This window comes from Mixophyes fleayi, chromosome 1, assembly GCF_038048845.1.
Source record: "Mixophyes fleayi isolate aMixFle1 chromosome 1, aMixFle1.hap1, whole genome shotgun sequence".
NCBI lineage: Eukaryota > Metazoa > Chordata > Amphibia > Anura > Limnodynastidae > Mixophyes > Mixophyes fleayi.
The window spans coordinates 442,076,768-442,099,786 of record NC_134402.1 but is presented as its reverse complement, the minus strand read 5'-3'; positions in this window follow the sequence as shown (position 1 = coordinate 442,099,786).

Sequence of the window (23,019 nt, the reverse complement as noted above, 5' to 3'; positions counted from 1 at the left end):
TTAATGTAGAACAGGCCAATTCTTTAGGAAGCAATTAAGCCAAGATACAATTTAGTGCCGTTTGCATTGCACTTTTCTTGTTAAATAACTTTGACATCTGTTTGCAGCATTTCCCATTTATCCTGATATGACTTGCTGAAACGTGGATTGTGCATTTCTTTGTTACATCACCAAGTGACATTCTACTGATTGTTTTAAAGGATACAGATTTCCATTAATAATTCAAGACTCTCTGCTACAAGAGAAGATATATTAGAACTAAAATGTATAATGTTCTGTCCTTGAAAAATGGGTTCATATACATAATCATTTGTCAAACGTTTAGCAACTAAACGAATGAAAAACATCACCAAAGTTTTAGCCTTATATTTAGAGCAGGGTTTGTAAAAAACAATGTAAGCAGAATTTGTCTAATATATATAAAGAATATCCCCCATTTATTCTACAACTGCATATAACAACTGTAATCAGATATAATTAGGGTTAGTAGGTCATCTGGGCCAGCTCAAGGCCAAGGGACATGAGGCAATTATCTGAGACCTCAGGTGTTTGCATTTCAAAGTGTTATAAACATTGGTCCTGATTCATCAAGACACGTATCTGACGATTTTGTGCGTATCTCACGTAAAATCGTTCTGCTTATGGTCAGAACCGGGCTGTACGTAACTAAAATGCCGCAATGTTCACTGCGCCTGCATACGCAAAGGACTCTTACTACAGCCTATAATTTCTGGGAGCGAACAAGGCGGGGAAGGCGCGTTCGCCCGTAGTCAATGTACATTACGGCTGTGCCAAACTCAAGCGCACGCAGTCACGTCCGAATCAAGCTCTGGGCATCTCAAAGTTTCTTGTTTTTCTGGCGTATCTCTTGCTCCAGCAACAGGGCTAGTCTTAGTCCTGATCAGTAGTGATGACAGTCTCGTATGCATGCTATAACATGTGTTTGCAATCACGAGCAACCGTAAAAATTCATTTTTTGTTCAGTAGACATTAACAGCATCCTAATAAATGTATTTCATGGAAGAAGAAAAGAACTATAATTTGTTTTTAACTGTTTTGTCTTTAATGCTTATATTATTAACAGGTGACATTAATTCAATAGCTGTTTTTTTTTTTTGTTCAGTCTTTTGCGAATCTATATTCCACATATGCATTGTACGTATCCCGCAGTATCCTGTCTAGTACAGCAGCGCGGACCTAGACCCAAACTCATCAGCGCACCTATCTCCACATCCGTTCCCTGTTAAATTCAGGAGTGCGCAGAGTCGACTTACATGTGTTTTAAAACAAACGGACGTTGCGCTCAGTATACCTGCCTTGGTGAATCAGCCCATAGTCTCTTGACCTGCTCTACGAGTCAACAAACTCTGTGTTATATACAGCCTGTTCCTACCTAACATATTAGCAAGTGGTGGGTAGAATGAGAGGACAGTTCCTCTACCAAGGTCTTTAACCCCTTTCTGGCCGGAGGTAATTAATATATTAATAACTAGACCATCTTTACATTTTTGGTTACACTTAATAGTAAAACGGGGAAACTCGACACGGTTAGAGCTGAGCAGTGAGAGTGATGCGCTGTGTGATAGTCGCTCCATTCATATGTTTAAGTTGATCTGATTGACACAAAGCATCAGTAATGCATCCACTTTGCATTGTCTCACCTATACTAAGTGGTGCAAATAAGGTGACAGGACCCCGAATGGTGTAACTTTACGAAGATAATTGCTGATGCACAGTATCCCCTTCATACTTATTACAGCAATCATTCCTCCGAGCTTTGTGACTGCAGCGACGACAGTTTAATCAACGTGATGCCCCCAAAGCTGTGTGCATGGGTGGTGCCCCAAAATCTGAGTACCCTGGGGTGTATCTATATGTTTTTAATTTGTTAATTTAATTTGTTAATTGTTAAAAGTGTTTATAAAGATTAAAAAAAAAATAATAATAATAATATTTTCTTGAGGGAGAAGTGACAGTTGGGAGTGGTTGGTGGTTGCCGGGAGTAACAGGAAGGAGGAGTGTGTGGCATAGCAACAAGTCCACTAACTTTGGTAATAACTGTGAACTCCCAGAAGGCAGTGGGAGGAGGAAAGTTCTAGACCTCTGAGGGAGAGAGATCCCTGTGTCTGCATAGACTGAGAGAGATCCCTGTGTCTGCATAGCCTGAGAGAGATCCCTGTGTCTGCATAGCCTGAGAGAGATCCCTGTGTCTGCATAGACAGAGAGAGATCCCTGTGTCTGCATAGACGGAGAGAGAAGAAGATAAGAAGTGAGCCAAAGAGAGGTGTGAGTAAAAAGGAAAGTACTGAAAACAAATAAGCAGTATAGAGATCTGTGACATCACACTAAACAGACTGAGCTATGTACTGAGAACAGTGTGAGAGGAGAGAAAATAGAGAGGTCTGTGAATACACACAAAAGAGACTGTGCAATACAAAAGATCATCAGCTTATTTGGCGTGAAAAAGTAATTTATGGGCCCCAACCACGTGCAGTACTTCTACTAAATTCCTGTGCACAGTTCAACCCAGGACTGAGTGTAAATATGGTAACGTTACCAAGATAATATTGGAGCACCAAATGTTTTAGTTGAATATTAATGTTAAGTGATTTACCTGAAAATTGATTTATTGTTATTATATGTTAAATGCTATTGTGCTCTATGTTGATCAAATTAATATTTTGTCATTACCATTGAGTTGAAGGGGTCAGTGGCGCGGTTGCTTACCAAAATTATCTTTACCGCGTTATTAATAAACCCAAGTTATTTGTCCAATCCTTGTCCCTCTCATTGAGGTATTTATCTCCTGACCACCGGATATCCGACCAAAAAAGAACCCAACTCATGTCTAGAGGACAAGGTAAGAGAAGGAAATCCCATCAGTACTCGACCACCACACATGGGCCAGGATTCTAGAGTGATAATTTTAAAGATGCTCAGGGAGGAAGTATAAGATAAAGACGTTAACTATATGAAGAGCATCTCCATTCCCGCAAGTTTTACAGCCATAAGTTCACGGTCACCAATTGAGTATTTTTTTTTTTTCAGCAGAAGATATTTTGTATTGAAGAACAAACAAGAATCATTTTCTTGTTGTGCTGGAAAATAATTGTGCCTCCTTCTATAGAGGAGGCACAAACTTCTAGGGAGAAAGTTGAAAGCAACCTAATTGTCAAATAAAAATGCTTCTTTCAGACAACGAAAACCAAACACCGCTACCGGCAGCCAGGGTCCGGAATTTGCCCCTTTTAGGTAAGTGCAGTGATTGAGGCAATAATAAAGAAGAACACTTTTGAATGACTTGGTGATATAGTAGGTGAAAATAGTTTATTTTCACCTACTAGTTTATACTTGTCAAAAATCTTTCTCTGTCAATTTTGTTGTCCCTCAGTTTTAGCGCTGGGGCTGGTAAATGATTTAATGGGGACCATACTTCACATTTTTATCTATTCATTACAGAGCTTTACCATACAATTCAATGGAATCTCCAACGCATGTGCAGGTCGAATACTTCAATATGACATCTAGTGGTACAAAAAGGTTACTGCATGTAAAAAAAAAAGTAATTTCAATGTTTAATTTAGAAGACATTTTATTAATTGCTGAACTGTTAATGTTGCCTGGGATGTATTCTCCTGAAACTAATCTTTCAACTGTATTGGTTCTACAGTACAACTGCAAACCAAGGAAATGTCTGTAAGTTTGTTTCTCTTGGGATAGGTGAAATAATTCCACTTTCCTGGGACCATCAAGAGAAAGAAAGAGAGGTTTCTAATAAGTAGATACAGGAATCCAGTTGTGATTTCCTTCCTCTTCCTGAGCACGCTCTCTGAAAAGAACATTAACTTTATTACAACAATTAATGCGGTCAAGATCAAGAGATTTCCTAACAGCATAGCTTGCCCAATTCATGCAAATTCTGTCCAAAAGACCAAAGGGGATGACCAGTGCTTCATTATTTTAACAGCGCCGAGGCCAGCGTGTGAAATGGAATGGTGAACTGTCCTTTATCCTGTAGTCATGGCGACTTCTTATCATCATTCCAGGCAATCCAAACATTCCATTGGTAGGAGCTGAGCTCTATATCTAATACACCTTATAGGTAGGACCTGCCAATCATTTCATGCTCTACAGAGGCAGGACTAGCGTCTAGGGCCACATATGTCATTACAGGTGTTGGTAAGGTCTTCTACAGCCACATATATCATACACTCCAAATGTAGGACCTGCTTTTTGTACTGTTCAAATAAGTTGATTAAATTAACTTCATTTAAATAATAGCTGAAAAACTATTACTATGTTAATCCAGAATTGTAATATTCAGATCTCTTTCATACAGTATAACACCATAAAAAGAGCTTAAAAATAGACTACAATGATGATAATGATGTTTCAAGGTGGGTAATCATGAATAACCATTGTCATGTGCTGCACACAGCATGAAGGGCCTATTTCAGTCATATCCTCTTTCCAGCTTTTTCACAGTCACTGATCCTCATTCACAGCAATGTTAGGCAGTCATCCATACCGCTGTTGTATCTTAGTCCCTGAAGATCTATTGGCTAACATTTAAAGCAGCCTATTTTCACGTCCAACAAACTGTTCCTTTATTTCTCGTGTTTGTGAGTATTTTGTTCCATAACTGATTTCTGTAGTTAAATGCAGAATTACTGCGCGTCTCGAAGCGCCCACTTTTTTTAGGATAGATTTTCTTAGAACGTCACCATGTTTTTGGATACATCAACTTTATGGATTAAATATCAGCCATTCGACACCGGTTACGCGTGGACATCTTCTGGGTTTCCAATACTGCCCTTGCGTCATCCTATATGTTTCAGCAATTCCAAAAACATATTCTCTTCTTAGTAAGTCCAGCTCAGTGGTGAGATGTAAGGAGTTCTACAAAGTGGATAGTTAATATTTATGGCTCTGGGGTGTAAGTGATATCAGTGCTGGAAAGTAATTTTCTATGAAACACATAATTGCCTGAAATAACGTCCCTTGATTCCAGGGATGTTAGCAGAGTGGGAGCACTTGGACTAGCTTAAAGTTTAAGGTCGTTTGTGACAATGGACAAGTTATCTTATATCCCTGTGCCTTATGTATCAAAAAACATATTACAAAAATGCAGTGGACAGAGGACCTGTGATGAATGAATTCCATGTGCTCAGCTGTTTAGAACACTTACGGTAATCGACAAGGCAGGTTTGTTTTTGACAAACGATGCGGTTGAATATTACTCAGCACATTCGCTGCTCCGATTACACGGAACTGCACCACTCTCCCCTTGTTAAATTAAAGAATATAAACATAAGGGGTCTGATCCATCCTGTGCATGCCCAGAACCGGGACAAATGCTAGTGAAAGTAGTAATGTTCACTCAGGGCCGGACTGGGACTAAAAATCAGCCCTGGCATTTAAAGCACGCATGCCCACCTCTGTTGATTGGCAGGAAAAAAAATGTGTGCCGCAGTGCAGTGGCGGTGCCGCCAAGGGCGTAGCTACATTATGTTGGGGGCGTGGTCAAAATGGTGCATTGATACATACATTATAATAAAACATTACATTTATCAGACCCTCCCCATCCACATTACGCCACCCCCCCAGATACATTATGACACCCCCAGCCCACTGTACTTATCTATGCTTCTGATGCTGCTGACATTCCTGTAGAGTGAGCAGGGAAGCTCTTAGTCTCATGAGATTAATAAATCTCGTGAGACTTAGAGCTCCTCGGCTTGCTCTGCAGTCTGTGCCCTGTCCGGGACGGAGCACAGATCCTCCTGCTGACCAACTGGATTAAGGCTCGGGGGGCCCGGGCACTTAAGTCAGGGGGGCTCCTATGATGTAATTTGGCTATTAGACAAATTTTTGACAAATACAAAGGCAATACTGTGTGCACTACTGTTAGGTGCACGCAGTTCTGCCTTAACAAGCAGTACAGTGTGAAGCAGGACATATCTCCCAACTGTTCTTGTAGTCAGACCAAATCCTGACTAAGTGGGACAGTCACCCACCAAATTCAGAACAGTTGACAGACTGTCCTGGTCTCTCCTACCTGTCTTGTCATGGTCACCACTTGTGGCTGCTGGTGTCTTTAGATCAGTTGCTGCTTGTCTGGATCCTGGAATGCTGGATGCCCTATTTGGAGAAAAAAATGAGCAGTTGAAATTTAGCCCTGGTGTTAAATCAATATAGCATTCATGTTTTAAAATTAGGCCTCACTGCAGCCACAACATTAAAATACTAGTATTCACATTTGATAAATACATCTATTTCCCTCCAACTAGCCCTGACATTAAATAGTTTTCCCATTTAATAAATAAAACTATTTCCCTCTCTCCAAAGCACCCCAGCATTAAATTAAAAATGCAATCACCCCATCTGAAATTGATAGGCCCCACTATTAAATTGCCCCCACCATCACCCCACAAATTGAATAGCACCCAATAATTAGGCCCCACCTACAATTCCCTATTAGATTAACAGCCTACCTCCCATATTATATTAAGAGCTACCCATACACACATTATTGTCATACACCGGCCTTCACACACACACACACATTATGGTCATACGCCGGCCCACACGCACATACTATAGTTATATTGTTACACACATACACACTATAATCATACCCTGTCACACACACACACACATACTATAGTTATACTGTTACACACATACACACTATAATCATAAAGGTCATTCTTTGGATTTTTTTGGGGGGGTTCTTTTTTTGGTTATTTGTATTTATTATCATTCAGAGCTTGATTTATATATTTTTTAACTTTGTCAATCCCATTTTTATTGGCGCCTGTCAGTAAATTCTGTGTTATTTTTTGTTCCACTATAATCATACCCTGTCACACAAATAGCTCCCCTGTCACACATATAGCTCCCCTGTCACACAAATAGCTCCCTTGTCACTTATATAGATCCCCTGTCACACAAATAGCTCCCTTGTCACTTATATAGATCCCCTGTCACACATATAGATCCCCTGTCACACATATAGATCCCCTGTCACACAAATAGCTCACCTGTCACTTATATAGATCCCCTGTCACACATATAGATCCCCTGTCACACAAACTAACCGCCCCCCCCCCCCCTCTTACCTTGTGCCCTCCGTGGCGCGCTGTGTAGTCTCTCCTAACACATGGTGCTCGTCCCATGTGACATCTCCAGAGCCATTCATAGAAGAGAGGGGAGGAGGGGAGGCGCGGCCACACCAGGAAGTAAGTGTAGTGCCGACCCCACCGCTCAGCACACAGACTGGCATGCCGAATTCTGGCATGACAGTCTGTGTGCTGAGCGATGGGGCCGGCCAGCTAGTAACCGGCTTATCTGACCATCGGCCCTTCTGGCTGGCGCTCAGGAGGACAGCCCCTAGGGCTAATTGTCCCTCCTTCCATTGGCCAGTTTTGCTTTATAAGGCAGGGAGGGCCGGTTATAGTTCTGCCTGTCAGTTTACAGCCTGCTCCTGTACCTTTGTTCCTGTAGTACCTGTTTGATTGGATAACCCGTGTTTGACCCCTGGCCTGTTTCTGGATTTCGCTGTCTTGCCTGTGTCCCTAATCGTTTGGCCTGTACCACGGATTCTGCTTACCCGCTGGTGACCCTTGCCTTTTGGCGTGTTGACTATTCTCTCCTGCTTGTGACCCCTGACCTCGGCCCGTTCTCTGGATTACGCTCTGCCATTACTCTCCGTTCTGGGTTCCCCGCAGCCAGTACCCATCTCACGACCCTCAGCTGTCTGCGGCCAAGTCTGTCCCCACCACTAGGGGCTCCAGTGAATACCAGACTCCTGAGTAGACTCCAGGTTTTGTGGTGCTGACTGCTGGGGTTCCTAACAGGTGTACGCTGCTGGGCTACCCAAGGGTAACTCGGAAGAATCAGTGCTAATAAGAGCTTATGAGAACAACAATAAAGACTTAACAAACTTGATTTGTCCCTTTACTAATGTTATTGAGAAATCATGAGCACCTTTTGGTGTCCAATGACTTTTGATCATTACTTTATAAGAGGCGTCTAAGAGGAGATATGATTACTACGTACAAATACATTAAGGGTCAATACAGAGAACTTTCATGGTAACTTTTTACCCCAAGAACTATACACAGGACACGTGGTCACCCCCTAAGGTTAGAGGATAGGAAATTTCACAACCAGCAAAGGAAGGGCACTCAAGATACGGAATTCATTGCCAGGGAAGGTTGTGATGACAGATTCAATAGATATGTTTAAGAAAGGGTTAGACAAATTTTTAGCGGAAAAGTGTATCCAGGGATATGACCGTTAATTAAAATGTAGGATAGTAGTGGATATAGGGTAAAAATAGGACTGCAATATTGGGTCTGGGGGGGGGGGGGGTGATCACAATTGAAACAGATTGGCGGTTGCTTACTCTGGATCAATTTCAGATATAAGTGCAGGATCGCTGGAGATTCAAATAGGTTGAACTTGATGGACTTGTGTCTTTTTTCAACCTCATCAACTATGTTACTATGTTAATATGTTTATGGTGCTGTATTAAGTGTACAGAGAAGCGTAGTCAGATATTTATATTTTAACCGTGTATGTAATTTAATAAACCGTTATTTTTATGGTTTAAATTACAACTCTTGTTTTTTATGAGTTACGTTTTCTTTAATGTTTAAGAGCTGAGCTTCTGAATTATTCTTTTTCTTGGTACGTCTGGAGCCACAGGCGTGTATACTTGCACCACACGATAGCGTAGATATGTAACTTTAAAGTGTGGGTTGTTCTGCAACTTTTTTATTAACCTATTTGTAAAATCTCAAAAACAGAAAAAACAGCGCTAGGAATACATGCAGGTGTGGCCAATTAAAATAAGTACAAAGACCAAGGCAGAATAAATGTTAACAATTTATTATAAACATATATAGAAATCAAATATAAAATAAGGAGATATGACTCCTAATGTTAAAAGAGTGGTCCTCTGTCCTGCTATTTCTCGTGCTGTGCTGTGCTGTGCTGTGCTCTGTCCTGCTGAGTCCAGTGGTGCATCAGTCCAGTGCTCTGTCCTTGCTGAGTCCAGCGGTGCGTTTTGTCCTGTGCTTTGTTCTGCTAAGTTTATATTTATTTCAAAAGTATTAAAAATTCTTCCATAAAAAGAAAAAAAAAGAAAAATTCTACAAAAATCCTTTTAAATTAATATTAAAAAAAAATCAAAAAAGTCCTTGCTGAGTCCAGTGGTGCATCAGTCCAGTGCTGTGTCCTTGCTGAGTCCAGTGGTGCATCAGTCCAGTGCTCTGTCCTTGCTGAGTCCAGCGGTGCTTTTGTCCTGTGCTTTGTTTTGCTAAGTGCATCTTTATCTTAAAAGTATTAAAAAATCTTCAAATAAAATTATAAATCAACAAAAATCCTTTTAAAAAAATATAAAAAAATATTCTAAAAGGTGTAAAAAAAATTATTGCATTCCATTAACATTAATACTGCAATCTATTAAAAATTGTTCACTGTTCTTGCAGTATTTAAAAAATAGTACTGTAATACAACGTGTGCTGCATATAATGGAGTATCAAAATTTGGAGGATAAAGTAGGGAAATATCAAGAACCATTTCCTCCTAATGCTGAAGCTGCTGCCACTAGTCATGACATAGACGATGAAAAACCATCAACGTCGTCTGCCAAGGCCGATGCCCAATCTCCTAGTACAGGGCATGTAAAATCCAAAAACCCAAAGTTGACTAAAATTTCCAAAAAAAGAAAATTAACAACATCTGAGGAGAAACGAAAACTTGCCAATATGCCATTTACGACACGGAATGGCAAGGAACGGCTTAGGCCCTGGCCCGTGTTCAGGACTAGTGGTTCAGCTTCACCCAAGGATCTAAGCCCTCCTCCTCCCCCCTCTCAAAAAAATTGAAGAGAGTTATGCTGTCGGCAACAACAACAAAACAGCAAACAACTCTGTCTTCTAAACAGATGACAACACAAATCCCCAAGGCGAATCCAAGGGTGTTGGTGGTTGATAAGCCTGACCTTCCCATCACTGTACGAGATGAGGTGACTCCATCCACCATTTGCAGCACACCCTCTGCATATGCTGGAAGGATCACCCACAGTGTAGATCCAGATTTCGATAATCAAGGTGTCAATGTTGTACACCGGGAGGAGGCTATTGATGTAGCTGGCGCTGTGGAGGAACTTGATGATGAGGATGCTGATGTGGGTATTGTAAATGAGGCACCAGGGGGGGAAACAGCTGTTGTCCATGGGATGAAAAAGCCCATCGTCATGCCTGGTCAGAAGACCAAAAAATGCACCTCTTCGGTCTGGAGTTATTTTTATCCAAATCCTGACAACAAATGTATGGCCATATGTAGCTTATGTAAAGCTCATATAAGCAGGGGTAAGGATCTTGGCCACCTAGGAACATCCTCCCTTATACGTCACCTGAATAACCTTCATAGTTCAGTGGTTAGTTCAGGAACTGGGGCTAGGACCGTCATCAGTCCAGGGACACCTAAATCCCTTGGTCCTGTTGGATACACACCACCAACACCCTCCTCGTCAACTTCCTCCACGATCTCCATCAGATTTAGTCCTGCAGGCCATGTCACCAGTCAGACTGAGTCCTCTTCAATACGGGATTCATCCGAGGAATCCTGCAGTGGTAAGCCTACTACTGCCACTGCTGCTGTTGCTGCTGGTAGTCGGTCATCTTCCCAGAGGGGAAGTCGTAAGACCGCTACGTCTTTCACCAAACAATTGACCGTTCAACAGTCGTTTGCCATGAGCACAAAGTAAAACAAAATTAAAGCAAATTAAACAAATAAACCAAAAGTATAATATAACTTATAAACACTACACTTGAAAGCTTGAGCCTTTAAATGAAAAAGTCACTCTTCATTGCACGAAGATTTGCAACAGGGACAGTTTTTTTGTTTCCAAAGTCAACAAATAACACTTCGACCCTGTCTGTCTTTTACATACTTGATGGGATCTCAATGATGAAAGGTCTGTACCATGGTTGGAGGAGGTATTGTGGCCCCGGTACCAAATTGGGTACCGGGGCTACTCCACTACGCAGTCCAGATAGAGCCGTATCAGATATTAAAAAACGTTGACTGTTGCTGCCAAATCCAAAATTAATCAAAATGACCTGTCATCGTCTAAAACAAAAGGTATTGTCACGCTCGAACTACACCCTGTATATGCTGCAGAGGATGTAGGAGCAGGCAGCTGTGCAGTGGAATGGAGACCATTTGAAGGCGGAGGTATTGTGGCCCCGGTACCAAATTGGGTACCGGGCCCACTCCACTACGCAGTCCAGAAAGCTACCTTGGTGCAATGTTTTGGACTAAAAACAATATTGTGAGGTGTGAGGTGTTCAGAATAGACTGGAAATTAGTGGAAATGATTGTTATTGAATGTTATTGAGGTTAATAATAGCGTAGGAGTGAAAAAACAAACAAAAAAATAGATTTTAGCACTTTTTATGCTTTTTTAAAAATAAATCAGAACCCAAAACCCTAAATCAGAACCAAAACCTTTCGTCAGGTGTATTGGCAAAACAAATCAGAACCCAAAACCTCAAGCTAATCAGAACCCAAAACCCAAAACCAAAAACACTAAAAGTGCCCGGTGGACACCCTTAGCTAAAATCACATAACTTTGCTCTTTTTTATTCCTACATTATTATTAGCCTCAATAACACTGAATTCACAGTCATTTCCAGTCAATTTTGACCACCTCACAGGTCATAGTATTATTTTCATACGCTTTCGAATGAAGTCTACAGCGACCTGGCTGGATGGTAAGCGACAGAGTAACGACACAAACACACGGCAGTTCCTACCACATCTAGGACACATTGGTACACAGCAGTGGCAGAAAAATAAGAAAAGTGGTGCAAGATGGAATTGTCCTTGGGCCCTCCAAGCCATCCTTATGTAAGATATTGAAAAGTACATGTACAGTTTAACAAACCAAACACTCTAGCGACAAGGAGTGGCACTTTTGTGGCTGAAGTACATGATTTGTTTGGGCCCCCACAAAACAAGCTGCCAATAGCTTAGCTGCCTTAAGCCTAACAGTGCTGTCAATGAACTGTACATTATTAAATCATGTCTGCTTGTGCTGCATCTTTAATCTCCTTGGGCCTAATTCACTAACTTAAGAAACTTCTTATTTCAGTCTCCTGGACAAAACCATGTTACAATGCAAGGGCTGCAAATTAGTGTTCTGTTTTGCACATAAGTTAAATACTGACTGTTTTTTCATGTAGCACAAAATTATCAACTTTACATTTCTGTGTACAAATAAGCTATCAAGTATTTGTGTGTTACATGAAAAAACAGTCAGTATTTAACTTATGTGCAAAACAGAATACTAATTTGCACCCCTTGCATTGTAACATGGTTTTGTCCAGGAGACTGAAATTAGAAGCTTCTTAAGTTAAGATCCTTAATTAATCAGGCCCCTTCTCCTCTGTGGATACCTCCCTCTTATCCCTGAAGAATGGCCAAACTTATGTAGACACAGGAATGGATATTACAACTGGAGTGACATTATATCTGCTTCAGACAGACTCTGACACGGAATATGTGGGCAGCATGGATTCTGTCATGTTGGAATACGCTGCATTGAACAGAGATTTAAACCAATATATAGACGCAGTTGAGGAGACCGTACTTAAGTTAAAACATGACCCACCGGATGAGATCCCGGGTTTAAGAGATCTTGTATACAAGAGATACACTGCGCTTCAGAAGAAGATTACAGAGGAGGCCCTGAGGCAGTATGATGAATATGTCCAGTTTAAAGAACAGCTAAGAGACCTGAGATAACAAATGGGTGTGTCTACGGCCCCTGCAGATGAAGCTCTGGACGATAAAGACGAAGAGATCACCTTCACCCAGAGAACTCCTATAACACAGTCGGAGATGGTGAACCCAGTGACAAACATAGTATGTGGTCACACGTACGAGGGAGAAGTAATTGAAAGGATGATTGAAAACAAACTTCAGAAGGGTAAATCCGCCAGGTGTCTGACATGAGTGTATCGGATCTTGTTCCAGACAATGCACTAAAAAGAGCCATTGACATTCACAGCAAAAAGCAAGGTCATCACTGAGCTTCGAATCGGTCTCAATCCCCAAAAAATTAAAAAATAGCTAGGTACCTTTTGACGTAAAGTGCAGATCACAACCTCTTTGTGCAATACTGATGAAACAGCAGCAAGGTGGAAGGTTTGCGTAATACATATACACGTCTGTTTAGACATCCATGCTTACATTACTTCTGTTAGCAACGTTGTTCTTTGTTAATAAAACTGTTGCCTTTATACCTTTAAAATAAAAATAATAATAATCCTCCACCATTCTTTGGATGTTGATCACAGGATCAGGTGGAGTTACGACAGAGGTGTCACTAATTTTGTTAAATTCTTTTACAGTAGACCAGATCAGATGTCAAAATGTTGTGCTGAGTCATCTGCATCATCAATGGGTGTCTTGGCAAAAGTTTTGCAAAGCACATAACAGTATATAGCACATGTAGGTAGCAGTTACAGCTCTCCTGTGTGCAATATACAGCACTTCTGTGTACAATATACAGCTCTCCTGTGTGCAATATACAGCTATACTGTATCCAATATACAGCTCTCCTGTGTGCAATATACAGCATCTGTGTGCAATATACAGCTCTCCTGTGTGCAATATACAGCTATACTGTATCCAATATACAGCTATACTGTATCCAATATACAGCTCTCCTGTGTGCAATATACAGCTCTCCTGTGTGCAATATACAGCTCTCCTGTGTGCAATATACAGCTATACTGTGTGCAATATACAGCTCCTCTGTGTGCAATATACAGCTCTCCTGTGCCCAATGCACAACTCTCCTGTGTGCAATATACAGCTCTCCTGTGCCCAATGTACAGCTCTCCTGTGTGCAATATACAGCTCCCCTGTGGCCAATATACAGCTCCCCTGTGGCCAATGTACAGCTCTCCTGTGTGCAATATACAGCTCTCCTGTGTGCAATATACAGCTCCCCTGTGTGCAATATACAGCTCTCCTGTGTGCAATATTAATTCCCCCGTACCCAACATTCTCCTTTGCCTAATATACAGCTCCCCTTTGCCCAATATACAGCTATATTATGTCCAATATACAGCTCTCCTGTGTGCAATATATAGCTCCTCTGTGCCCAATATACAATTCTCCTGTACCCAACATTCTCCTGTGCCCAATGTACAGCTCCCCTGTGCCCAATGTACAGCTCCCCTGTGCCCAATGTACAGCTCCCCTGTGCCCAATATACAGCTCCCCTCTACCCAACATTATTCTGTGCCCAATGTACAGCTCTCCTGTGTCCAATGTACAGCTCTCCTGTGGCCAATGTACAGCTCCCCTGTCCCCAATGTAAAACTCTCCTGTGCCCCATGTACAGCTCTCCTGTGCCCAATATACAGCTCTCCTGTGCCCAATATACAGCTCTCCTGTGCCCAATATACAGCTCTCCTGTGCCCAATGTACAGCTCCCTTGTGCCCAATGTACAGCTCCTCTGTGCCCAATGTACAGCTCTCCTGTGCCCAATGTACAGCTCTCCTGCGTGCAATATACAGCTCCCCTGTGGCCAATATACAGCTCCCCTGTGGCCAATGTACAGCTCTCCTGTGCGCAATATACAGCTCCCCTGTGTGCAATATACAGCTCTCCTGTGTGCAATATTAATTCCCCCGTACCCAACATTCTCCTTTGCCTAATATACAGCTCCCCTTTGCCCAATATACAGCTATATTATGTCCAATATACAGCTCTCCTGTGTGCAATATATAGCTCCTCTGTGCCCAATATACAATTCTCCTGTACCCAACATTCTCCTGTGCCCAATGTACAGCTCCCCTGTGCCCAATGTACAGCTCCCCTGTGTCCAATGTACAGCTCCCCTGTGCCCAATGTACAGCTCCCCTGTGCCCAATATACAGCTCCCCTCTACCCAACATTATTCTGTGCCCAATGTACAGCTCTCCTGTGCCCAATGTACAGCTCTCCTGTGCCCAATGTACAGCTCCCCTGTGCCCAATGTAATACTCTCCTGTGCCCCATGTACAGCTCTCCTGTGCCCAATATACAGCTCTCCTGTGCCCAATGTACAGCTCTCCTGTGCCCAATGTACAGCTCCCTTGTGCCCAATGTACAGCTCCTCTGTGCCCAATGTACAGCTCTCCTGTGCCCAATGTACAGCTCTCCTGTGTGCAATATACAGCTCCCCTGTGGCCAATATACAGCTCCCCTGTGGCCAATCTACAGCTCTCCTGTGTGCAATATACAGCTCTCCTGTGTGCAATATACAGCTCCCCTTTGTGCAATGTACAGCTCCCCTGTGTGCAATATACAGCTCTCCTGTGTACAATATACAGCTCTCCTGTGTGCAATATACAGCTCTCCTGTGTGCAATATTGATTCCCCCGCACCCAACATTCTCCTTTGCCTAATATACAGCTCCCCTTTGCCCAATATACAGCTATATTATGTCCAATATACAGCTCTCCTGTGTGCAATATATAGCTCCTCTGTGCCCAATATACAATTCTCCTGTGCCCAACATTCTCCTGCGCCCAATGAACAGCTCCCCTGTGCCCAATGTACAGCTCCCCTGTGCCCAATGTACAGCTCCCCTGTGCCCAATGTATAGCTCCCCTGTGCCCAACATTATTCTATACCCAATGTACAGCTCTCCTGTGCCCAATGTACAGCTCTCCTGTGGCCAATGTACAGCCCCCCTGTGCCCAATGTACAGCTCCCCTGTGCCCAATGTACAGCTCTCCTGTGGCCAATGTACAGCTCTCCTGTGTGCAATATACAGCTCTCCTGTGTGCAATATACAGCTCCCCTTTGTGCAATATACAGCTCCCCTGTGTGCAATATACAGCTCTCCTGTGTCCAATATACAGCTCTCCTGTGTGCAATATACAGCTCTCCTGTGTGCAATATTGATTCCCCCGTACCCAACATTCTACTTTGCCTAATATACAGCTCCCCTTTGCCCAATATACAGCTATATTATGTCCACTATACAGCTCTCCTGTGTTCAATATATAGCTCCTCTGTGCCCAATAAACAATTCTCCTGTACCCAACATTTTCCTGTGCCCAATGTACAGCTCCCCTGTGCCCAATGTTTAGCTCCCCTGTGCCAAATGTACAGCTCCCCTGTGCCCAACATTATTCTGTACCCAATGTACAGCTCTCCTGTGCCCAATGTACAGCTCTCCTGTGGCCAATGTACAGCTCCCCTGTGCCCAATGTAATGCTCTCCTGTGCCCCATGTACAGCTCTCCTGTGTCCAATATACAGCTCTCCTGTGCCCAATATACAGCTCTCCTGTGCCCAATATACAGCTCTCCTGTGCCCAATTTACAGCTCCCTTGTGCCCAATGTACAGCTCCTCTGTGCCCAATGTACAGCGCCCCTGTACCCAATATACAGCTCCCCTCTACCCAACATTATTATGTGCCCAATGTACAGCTCTCCTGTACCCAATGTACAGTTCTCCTGTGGCCAATGTACAGCTCCCCTGTGCCCAATGTAATGCTCTCCTGTGCCCCATGTACAGCTCTCCTGTGCCCAATATACAGCTCCCCTGTGCCCCATGTACAGCTCTCCTGTGCCCAATGTACAGCTCCCCTGTGCCCAATGTACAGCTCCCCTGTGCCCCATGTACAGCTCTCCTGTGCCCCATGTACAGCTCTCCTGTGCCCAATGTACAGCTCCCCTGTGCCCAATGTACAGCTCTCCTGTGCCCAATGTACAGCTCCCCTGTGCCTAATGTACAGCTCTCCTGTGCCCAATGTACAGCTCTCCTGTGCCCAATATACAGCTCCCCTGTGCCCAATGTACAGCTCCCCTGTGCCCAATATACAGCTTCCCTGTGCCCAATGTACAGCTCTCCTGTGCCCTATATACAGATCTCCTTTGCCTAATATACAGCTCCCCTGTGCCCAATGTACAGCTCCCCTGTGCTTAATGTACAGCTCTCCTGTGCCCAATGTACAGCTCTCCTGTGACCAATATACAGCTCCCCTGTGCCCAATGTACAGCTCCCCTGTGCCCTATGTACAGCTCTCCTGTGCCCAATATACAGCTCCCATGTGCCCAATGTACAGCTCCGCTGTGCCCAATATACAGCTCCCCTCTACCCAACATTATTCTGTGCCCAATGTACAGCTCTCCTGTGCCCAATGTACAGCTCTCCTGTGGCCAATGTACAGCTCCCCTGTGCCCAATGTAATGCTCTCCTGTGCCCAATGTAATGCTCTCCTGTGCCCAATATACAGCTCCCCTGTGCCCAATGTACAGCTCCCCTGTGCCCAATGTACAGCTCTCCTGTGGCCAATGTACAGCTCCCCTGTGCCCAATGTAATGATCTCCTGTGCCCCATGTACAGCTCTCCTGTGCCCAATATACAGCTCCCCTGTGCCCCATGTACAGCTCTCCTGTGCCCAATGTACAGCTCCCCTGTGCCCAATGTACAGCTCCCCTGTGCCCAATATACTTCGCCCCTGTGCCCAATATACAGCTCCCCTGTGCCCAATATACAGCATTTAGTGCACACATCTCACTTTTTATAATGTGTGCTGGTGACCATTGTGGGCCCACTGCAAGGGCCCATTGAGCTATCACTGTCTGGCAGCCGAGAACGGCCCACCACTATTACTGGCCAAAGTTTATAGTGTCTGCTCGATACCCAGTTACAAATAATTTTTTCTGTGTTTCAAATGTCAAAAGAAAACAAAACAAACTAAATATGAAATGTAACCATTTTCTTTCTTTTGGCCTATATTCTGCCTCACCGTCTGACGCTAACCAAATTCAATAATTTTGGGGGGTTGGTGGTGGGGGGAGGATGCTTTTTGAACAAGACAACTTATTTTAATAAAAACAAATTTTGGATGTGAGTCATATTCACATTATTTTTTTATAGAATTTGACATCCATTACAGATCATTCTCAATTATTATAGAATATGGTGTAATATTTACTTTAAAAAAAAGTTACATATTTTCGGCGGAATTTTTATCCAAGTGGTTCGAATAAAATGAACTCCTACATATTGCAAGTGAAATATTCTTACATTTGCACTCTGCAAACATCAGTGCTCTCTGTACAGAATCAAAACTTAATTATTCATTTCTACTTGAGTGCTTTAATTCCCTCACTATTTTGCTTCCATATTTAGGCCAAGCCACAAACCGCTCGGATCTCCATCCACATTCAATTAACTTCAAGGATCATACATTTAAACACATTGATCTATTCTTGTAGGTAAAATTACTAAAGCTTCACTTCCTCGAATCCTCAAGCCCAAATTAATTTCACATTTCCTAGGCTGATACCTCTCTCCTTCTTGGCTTCACCATTTCTAAAAATATATTTTACTAAAGCAGTCATGACATCTTCTCCCTGCAAAATCTCTCTTGTTACACAGTCTTAGTAATTGGATATTAAATTCATTAGTCATGCTATCAGGTTTTAATCAAGAGAGGTTCACTGTAGCCTTAAGTCAGCATCTGTGTTCACATATGTGCCCTGTGCGAATCTACACATGAATACCAATAAATGTGTTGATTCTGTATTTTCGTTTTTTATTGCTTCAAGTGCACCTAAGACACACTGTGGAGGCAGCCATTTCTGAGCATCAGCAATGTCCATGAGAATTCTGCCTATCAATGCTCTAGGAACCAGTGATATCACCAATATTCATGAGAATGTCGCTTACCCATTCCTGAGATAATGGAATACCCATTAATCACTGCTTCCTGGAGAATTAGTAAGCTGTATTCTAATGAGTAGTTTTCTCTTCTGTTCACCAACTCCACTGCCTGGGTGTCACCTCGAGTCCTCCCTCTCTTTTGCCCCCCATATTCAAACTCTTGCCCAATCCTGGTGCTTCCAGCTATGTAACATTGCCCGCATCTGGCCCTTCCTATCTAAGGATGTCACTAAAACCATTAACCACGCTCCCATCATTTCCTGTCTTGACTACTACAACCTTTTTTTCACCGGCCTCCCCTGGACCCACCTCACCCTCCTTCACTCTATACTCAAAGTGGCTGCAAGACTTATCTTCCTTTCACACCGCTCCTCCTCTGCCTCCCCTCTCTGCCTCGCCTCACACTGGCTCCCTATCCCCTACAGAATACTCTTTACACTTCTCACTCTCACCTACAAGGCCCTCTCCCTCTCCACTGCCCCTTATATGTCTAACCTCCTCTCCATTTACACTCCCTCTTTTTCCCTGCGCTTGGCCAATGACCATCCCCTCTCCTCCACACTGATCACCTCACCCCACTCCAGAATTCAAGATTTCTTCAGTGCTGTCCCCCTTCACTGGAATGACCTCCCTCGCTCCATCCATCTGTCCCCTAATCTGAGCACCTTCATACAGGCTCTCAAAACCCATCTGTTCCTCAGAACCTACTAGCCATCCACCTAACCATGTCGATCCTTCCCCTCCTCCCCCTTTCATGTTTGTGCTCCTCTTGCGCCTGATCCCTTCCACTGATTCCTCTCGTGCCTGCTGTCTGTTTGCCCTCCCGTTAGAGTGTAAGCTCATACGAGAAGGGCCCTCTTCCCTTCTGTCTCAATTCTATTTCTGCTTCTCCAACGTCACTGTACTTGCTATGCTTGGAGCTATTGGCAACCTGGTTTTACTCGTCTTGTTCTGTACTGTTGTACCCTGTATGGTCCACCATTCATATTGTATTATATATTTTGTATTACGCTGCAGAAACCTTGTGGTACCATATATATAAAGACTAATAATAATAATGCTAATAATACTTTTACAGTCCACAAAAGGCTTCCTCCACTGTATGTTATCTAATCCCAAATGTTATTTTTATGCCACATCACAATAGCGTTATGGTCGTGGAAAAAGTTAGGTGTTGTCACTCGCCCCTTAGAAGCCTCCCTTCTCCTCCAAACACTACAGCATGCACCAGTTCACCACTAATCTATGCAGAGCATCTGTGAACAGATGATACCTCCCAATGTTCTGACAAACATTCCCTGAGTCTCCTTTCTGGCACTGCTTTTCATCCAGGCTATAATCACCATGCTTGAGGCTTCTGGTTACAAGGAGGGAGCTAGCTCTCCTGGCTACCTGATTGGCTGTCCATATCTACTTGGGACGTGATCGGATTGACATGCCCATCTGAATCCTGGGCCCCCCTGCCAGTACTAGCACCATAAAGTTTGGAGAAAACAAAACAATGGTTTTGAATAAATGGACCCTAATCACTGATGATTAATTTAGCTCTGGTAACCTCCTTGAATTAACCCCTTACAGGTTTTTTTTGTGTGACATCCAGAGTTCAAGACTTAACAGCACATCCTGTGTGTGTGCTAGCCAGCCTATTGCATGCATAATCACGCTACCAGATATTGCATCTTGTGCTTATCTTACCTATGTGCTTGGATCAGTCTTGGCAGGACCGATCTATCTCAAGCTCTTTTACATGTTTAGTACTTTAACAATCATGGAAACAGTAAAAAAAAACATACAGGACACATACATAGGCATACAGGGCAACTTGGATGCAATAAACGGAGCTGGGTCCCGATGGCTTCATGAACAAGCCCGGTACCCGCCTCTCTATGGGGCATATTTAAGAAATAGTGATAGTGCACTATCGTGCACTTACCGTAAAATCCAGGTCCCAGAGTGTGACAGGCATATTTAAGAAGGGTGCATTGCAGCATATATCGTGGATACGTGCTGCTTTGCATTCCTTTTTGTTTTTGGGAGCAGTCACCATTCTACAGTATGGTGACTGCTCCCAACCGCAATCTAACAAGTTCCGAAAAAAAGTTTTTTTCGGTAACTTGTCTTGATAATGTTTTTTTGCACATGTGCAGTTCGCAACTTCAGTGCAAAGAAAAACAAAGAGGACCTGGAGGAGATCCGTGGACACCGCGTTCCGAAGAGGTGGGGTAAGTGTAATTTTTTTTTATCACAGAAACAGCAGTTTATCGGAACTACTGTTTCTGTGATCCGTTTTTAATAAATTTGAGACTTAGTTCAATCCTTATCCATGCGATAAGGATTGATAACTATTTTTCATTTTTGCCGTACATTGATAAATGTGCCCCTATAAAGCACTGATTAGTCCTCATCTTAAGTACACAGTAGAATTTTGGGTGTCAATTCGCATAAAGATTCCCTGGAACTGGACAAGGATAAGTTAGTCGGCACAGATGAATTTAGCAATAAGAAAACACTGTCTACTATAGCAATAGACACTTTACTGTTTCATTAAAGAGGTAAGAAAGTGATGGTAATTATACAGTGAGAAAAAAACATGTGATAAGTGTCTCAGTTTTCTGCTTAAGAAACGAAGACATCACCTTAATGTAAGCAGAAAATTAGGCACGAGCTACACTAATGATAGAGCTCATCACATCTCGCTCTGTCAGTTAAGAATTTGACAGGCAAACATGTAGCTATTAGCACAGGGGGTCAGGCTACTGGCATCATGTTTGTGATTATATGCAATTAAGCCTTAGTAAAAAAAAACATTATACGGCTCCTGGTCCTCATATTGCCCCCTTAATACCAGCAATGCAACGGTCGCCATATTAAGTGACGACCATCACAGTGCCGGCTTCTTCGCTACCACCGCTTTCAACTGTACATTGGTCCAAGTTTATGTAATAAGAAAAATGTTTTATGTCCTGTGATTTGATACCTGGAGTATTAAACTACAGATTTTGCAAGTTGCCGATATTCAGCGACTTTGGCAATATATAACATGGCAATGTCTTTTAAGGCAAAACTTGCCTTTAAAGACATTGCCGTTTTAAAGTACCCCTGCAAAGTCGGCAAATATCGGTGACTTGCAAAATCCGCAGCTTAATACATTTACCCCCCTGGACTCTAAAGTTAGTGCACCACGTTGTAGATATTATCTTCTGTTATTCAGCAGCAGAAGGGGTGATCCTCCCTCCCCACCCCCGTATCCTTCAGCCATGAATTTATTTGACATTTCCTCCAATCTGTCGAGTAATTTCTTTTCATCCTCTCCTCTCATCTTTATCCTCATTAGCTGTCTCAGAGGGAGACCTTTTTAAGGTGACGGGGATGGAAACTGTCAGCTTGAAAAATGTTATTATGTTCGTGGACCATAGAGCGGATACCAGCGTGCCGTGTATATTATAATTATAGTTTAGTCTAATGTACATTTGTAAGGAAATGAGAGCAAAACAAGTCAATAATAAAAAGGTTCATATAAAATATTTACTTAGCTTCGCAAAAGAATTGATAATCAGTGGCGCATTGGAAAGTCTCTTATGGGTCAATCATACTTGATTAGATTCCTGTTTTTCGGGGTAGTTTCCCAAACACTAGGGAGAGCAGGTCACAAACCTGCGTCCTGCCCACTTCCCCAGTGGGGGGCCCCAATGACGTAATTTGCTGCCATTGGTGTCATTTTGGTCCCGACCCGTGGGCGGGATGATGCAATCGCGAATTCGTGACACAGGGGTGCAGAGCCAAAATGTAGCAAATCTATGTGCCACGCCCCCACCGCAGCTGCCATCTGAGTCGGATAAAATGGGAAAGTATGCTATTTATACAGCAAAATGATATAGACATTACATAACACACATATACAACAAGGTTTCTAGTTGTTTATGCAAAAAACACATAAGTATTACACAACAGAACAACAGATGCATAAAGCATTAATTCTGATTATTTATATAACAAAATCAATAAGCTTTATGCAATAGAACTATCTGCACAAAGTAAGGTCCCTAGTTATTTAACCTGACCCTGAATAGAACGTGAAAAGTACTGTTTGCTGGATTATTTATCAATAACAGCATGAAGGTTTCTGGCTATTTGTACAGAAAGTAAACATGAGTGTTACACAATAGAACAATGCACGGTTCCTTAATCCAGAGTAGGGGGTAGGATGTGTAATGTTTGCTGAATTGTTTACTAACACAGTGCAGTACTGAAGAAACATTCTC